The sequence below is a fragment of the Cupressus sempervirens genome, chromosome 7, assembly GCF_028749045.1.
Source record: "Cupressus sempervirens isolate cs-2001-9-10 chromosome 7, ASM2874904v1, whole genome shotgun sequence".
Taxonomy (NCBI): domain Eukaryota; kingdom Viridiplantae; phylum Streptophyta; class Pinopsida; order Cupressales; family Cupressaceae; genus Cupressus; species Cupressus sempervirens.
Window position 1 is genome coordinate 859,512,806 of NC_143124.1, and position 6,232 is coordinate 859,519,037.

Sequence of the window (6,232 nt, forward strand, 5' to 3'; positions counted from 1 at the left end):
GTTCGAGCTAAGCAAATTTTTAGTTAGTGCCAAGCAAATGCAAAATCTAGTATGTGTCGAGTGATATAGAAGGAGCCGAGCGTGTTCAGGTGAAGAGCATTAGTAAAACTTAGTGGATGTTGAGTGAATCCACAATAGGTGCCAAGCATCAGTAAAACACAGTTGATGTCGAGTAACATAGTATGTGCTGAGCACTAGAATTTTAATAGTGCCGAGCTACTGCATTATTGGAAAAGTCAAAGATTTTCCAAATTTGAGCCGACAAATTTTTTATCTTGAATTTTATGAACTAGAAGGAGCATAAGGATGATGAGCTGGTGACACAGAATTTTATGTAAACTATTTTTTTTGGAGTGAAATCAAGAGGATTCTTCATGATGTTTCTAGAAGGAACAAGATGTGGGGTAGATTCAATGAATCCTACCTAATCCATTTGAACTAGTATTAAAGGAGGGAAGCATTGAGTGGGAAAAGAAATTCTAGACTTCTATTTAAGGAGTCACATGCCAAGAAGTAAGAGTTGTTGGTATGCCAAATTGCGAAGTGGTTGAAGGGTGTCAAGGAGAAGGCATCAAGGAGAAGGAAGAATAGAGCACAGAGAATCTACTTTGATAAGTGGTTATATAGGAGATTGCACTAGTACATTGAGCATGAACACTCAAGGAGATGAAGCTTGAATGGAGGATAAGCTGTTAGAACTACAGAGACTGAAAGTTAGGCAATGTTATGAGCTAAACTGTGATATAAAATCTGCAAGATAAGTTGTGAGTTGTATCAGGTCAAAAGCCCTTATTTTTACTCTCTAAAAATTGTGCAAGCTAGGGTAAAATCCTATGGACTTAGGTTGGTTTAACAACCATTTATAAATCCTTTAATAGGGTGGCATTCTAAGTAAATGTTCTAAAGTCCTCTAACTAGGCCCACTTCTAATAGGGTGGTTAAATCTTTTAACCAGGTCACATTTAACAATGTATTGTAGCCTTTAATAGGGTAGGCCTTTCATAGGGCATCACTTCAGAAGAATGAGAATTGAGTAGCATGTTACTGATGGTTTTTCTCAAATTGGATTTCTACGTAAATCACTATGTTATGTGTTGATCTTTGTTGGTGTAAATACATATTTATTATTTACACTTACTTAAGTTTACTTAGGTTAATGCATTATTTTATTATTTATTTAGGTGAGACACTTAGGAGTTTGTGTACTCTCATGAGTTGTCATGTTAACAAAATAGAAGTACGCAACTCTAATTCAGCACATGGTGTCTACAACACTAGACTACACATCATTCACTAAGTTGTCATGTGGACAACACAATTATTGGCACTCCTAATTTAGCACATGTTGTCTATACCACTGATTTGCATGCTACACCAATGTAGGCTTATCCTCACATCATCACACTTATTTCTATGCTTAATGGAGGATAACCCATATCTGGTGGACATGTGCCTAGTTGTATGACTTATCATATTGTTGACTTCTATGCATTCTAGAAGCTCTCCAAAGGCCTTTATATATAGGCATTCCTAGTATACTTACATATTGCATATATGACATATTGAATGAATATATCATCATTCTGATCATACAGTCTCTTTGGTCTACTATTGTGCTTGTGTTTGAGTTCCTTAGTCTTGGGTGATTTTTGGCCTAAACCAAATTCTTACATGGTATCAGAGCTCGGGGAGATTCTCTACACATAGCCGTTTGAGACTGTTCATGCTTCAACACCTTGACCTGAATCTAGAGAATCTGTAGAAATTGGGAGTGTCTAGAGCCAAATCTGACCTCACCATTGCATCTAAAACATCGATTCGGTGAAGATTGACTATAAATTTTTCTATGCTAGGTGAAAGTTGATTGTGAGGCAATTTTTTTGCAAATCGGCACTTGAAGAAACCAATTTGCAATATGGGTATGATTATTTAATTGATCTAATTATTTATTTTCAGATTTGCATTTATTTTTATCTCTGCAATTCTATTGTATTTTTCAATTTATTTTTTTGATTTTTTAGCCCAGTTGGGCGTTCATGCAGAGATTTCTTTTTTAGTAGGATCGGGTAGTGACACCTTGGCTTTGCAATTTTGATGGAATATATTCTATTTTTTTTTAGGCAACATTCATATTGATGTAGATTCATTATTAAATTTTTGGGCCATACTGCATCAAAGCTCTCTACAAATTACAATGGATGCAAAGAACCCTCGGCCAACAATTTTAGCCGAGTTGCACATAACCCAATGGCCAAATACCCACAACGGCTTGGCTTTGCATTTGATATTGCAGGTTATTAGTTTTATAAACCCACAAAGTCCACAATCCCACCAATGTGGGAGAAACAAATCAAAATCTGACGCTTGTTAAAAGAAAATCAATGATGAAAAGAGGATTTTGGCCATGCTCTACAAGACTCGATGACGCTTCCAACATTTTTGGCAATGCTAAGACAATCAACGACTCTACAGCCCTCTAGACATGTGTCACTACCTAATTTTCCCATGCAAACAATGGATAGACCTGCGTAGTCCTTTGTCATGCACCACGTAGTGCCCAATCAACAACCCCACAATGATCTTTTATTCACAAAGTCCTCCACGTCATTGATAACAGACTTGCCCACTCAGTGACATGTGGCATACAGTCACCTGCCTGTATGGACCCACGTCATCACTGACTCATCCATCCAGTCAGCCATTGTACAACACATGCAGACCTTCTATGTTGGACTTTTCTGTACGATTCGTACAATATTGTGCTGCCACATCATTGGTTGATGTCATGCTGATGTCATCAGTGGGGTAGGAGGACAATGATGTCATCCAATTCTTGAGCTTAAAATTGATGGCCGTATGACCATCATACCAGGCCAAATTTGAACTACTATGATGGTCGTATGACCGTCAAATTTAACCTTGTCTTTTGCTAGATGCAACCCCTCTCCAAATTAATTTTTGATTTTGTAGTCTAACTTCAAGAGGCCATATCTCAGTCATTTGAACTCCAAATTAGGTGCAATTTTTTTCGAAATTGGATAGAATTTCCTAAAATTTTTAGTGGTGTAGTTTTTTTTCTAGTTTTGGTGCATGGATTTGTTAGAATATGCATTTTTTGGTGACTATACCTACATAATTTTGCATTTCGCAACTTCAAAAATTCTGTACGGGCACTTCTGGAGTCAAAAATAGGTTCTATTTATTTTGAAAGTGCATTATTTTTTGTCTAATTTCTAGATCAATAGTAAGATTGTAGGGTTGTGTGGACAAAAGTGTCACTTTCAGCAATAGGGCATTTCTTTGCTTTGTATTGCTTTAGAATTGTAGCACATTTTAAAGTTCTAGATTTTTATTTCATATAGAGGTTGCAATAAGAAAAATTAGAAGTCCATGAAGGCCAAAATTGGCAAGTGGCCATTGTAATTGCACTACTCATAAAGTTCCAAAAGCATCTATTTTGGGGGGGGGGGGGGGGGGGTGGGTTTCTTGATTTAGTGAAAAGGGGGGGTGTTCTTGCTGTTGTGTTGTCTCTTTTTTGTACTTTTCTTTCATTTTCTACATTATGAAAAATTTTAAGTTTCCAAAATTAACTCCTCATAACTATGCTACATGGTCCATCAAAATGTGGTATCATTTAATGCACAATGGAGTTTCACAATATGTAGATGGTACTCTTCCTAAACTAGTAGGTGATAAATTATCGTCAAGTGATATTTTAGCTTGGGTAGTAATGGATAGGAAAGCCCTAGGTGATATATGTTTGGGGGTAGATGATAAGATCATGTATCAAATCAAGAAGTGTTCTACATCCAAGGAAGCTTCGGATACCCTCAAAAACCTTTATGGTAAAGTGTCTAAAGAGGATGTTTTCAAAATTGAAGATGAGCTTGTCTCCTTAGATCCTAAGTAATTTGATTTAATACATGATTTCATCATCAAGGCGAATGAACTAAGGACAAAGCTTACTGATTGTGGGAGTTCTATCAAAGATGATAGATTGATCTATCTCATACATAACAAACTACCATAAGAGTATTTCACATTTGTCTCTTCTTTTAACACCTCTAAGACTACCTTAGGGTCTGCCTATAAGAAAGTCACTTTTGATGAATATGCTGATCTGTTGGATATTGAAGAAAAGAAGTTGAAATCAATGGGGATTCTCAAATCACCTAGGTCTAAAGCATTGGTGGCCAACAATAAAGGTTCTCAAAGTTTACCTGGACAATCTTCAAATTAAGGAAAGGGTTAGAAAAAGAAGTGGAAAAATAAATCAGAGGATGCAAAAAAGACAACACCACAATCCAATCAATAAGGCAAGTCCTCAAATTCCAACAAAAAGGGGGACAACAACAATAAGGAGAAGAAGAAGTGTGCCTATTGCAAGAAAATGGGTCATGAAGAGCATGAGTGTTATCTTAAAAAGTTTGATGAATTGACCATCATCATGAAGAAACATAATGTTCCATTGCCTAATGCTTATAATGATAAAGGGTCTTCTTTAGATTCAAAGGGCAAAGGGAAAGCACTCATGGAAAATTCAAATTCTTCAAAGGAATGGATATTGGACTTAGGTGCCTCATATCACATGGGTTCTTCAAAGGAGGATTTTACTGCACATCTTCATGGGAGATGATAGAAAAATATATTTTCAAGGGAAAGGAAACATGGAGATGGAAAATGGAGAGTTTCAAAATGTTCTCTATATTCCAAACCTAAGTTCAAATCTCCTATCAATCTACCAAATCACTCACTTTGGAGATGGACATAGAGTTTGCAAACTTAGTATAGGTGCATATTCTTAAATATGACTCCTTGGTTGCAGTGGGGAAAGTAAATCATAAAAAAAGATTGTACTCTTTCTCCCATTTTGTGCCCAAGTCTCCTTCAAGGGCCTTGTTATCACAATCGAATTCAACAATCCAATTATGCATGAGTGGTATGGTCATCTTGACTTCTGTTATCTTTAGCAACTTTGCACATATAAAATGGTCAAAGGTATACCCCAAATTAACTTTTCCCATGGTGAATGTTCAACAAATTTAGTGGATATACATCTAGAGGGGAAGTTACAAAAAGAGAAGTCTTCAAGAGCAACATGTGTTCTATAGATGGTTCACATGGTATTAGCAGGTGCTTTTGCATTCAACTAGGGTTGCTACATATTAACTTTCATTGATGACTTTTCAAGGTACACTTGGGTCTATTTTCTTCATAATAAGAATGAAGTGTTGGACAAGTTTCTAGCCTTCAAGACCCATGCATAATAGAAATCAAGGAAAGCCATCAAAGTTCTAAGAATGGACAATGGAAGCATGTATGTGAATAGAAGACTTAAAGATTTTTGCAAACTTGAGGGAATTGATCTTCAGAATCCACCAACATTTAGTCTGCATAAGACAGATGTTGCAGCATTGAGGATCCAGACTCTTAAGTCTATGGCAAGTTGCATGATACAAGCCAAGTCTCTAGATCCATCACTTGAAGTTGAAGCAATCAGTAGTGCCACTCACATTCTTAATCAATCTCCTCGTCCAACCTTAGATGGAAAGACTCCTTTTGAGGAATGGTGTGGCAAGAAACCTATTGTGATACACTTTAGAGTATTCGGTTGTCCTACATGGGCAAAGATATTTTCCAGGAGTTACAAGGCACAGTCACATCAGCCTTGTACCTTCATTCATTATGACGATGGTGTGAAGGCATATAGACTCATGGATCTAGAGGCACATCAAATTTTTGTGGAGAAGGATGTATATTTTGAGGAAAGTTCACCCATCTTGTCCTCTAATCCTTTCCACACATCATATAGTGTGGAAACTGATAGTGACACCAGTGATAGTGCTTCAACAAATTCAGACACATGGGGTTTTATTGATAGTTTCAGCAAGAGGTCACTATATCAGTCTAGTCCACATGCATATATTACCATAGTGATAGGTCCAACATTGTAAGGTACATCCAGTCTTCTAGGTCCAACTTCAGTGTCAGATTTGGGGGATAGTATTGATGATCTGCCTCTTCTTCTTGATGCAGAATCACCTTCTTCAGTTGTCATGAGGGCTCGATCTAACCCTCTTGTTCATTCTCTACATGATCAATTTTCATAGGTTGAAGTGATTGTGGATACTTATGATCAGCAATTGCAGAGGGCTTCTTCATCAGTTGAGCAGACACACATGTCTTTGAGATAGGTTCTTCAGCTAGTTGAGCAGGTTTCAAAGACATCACT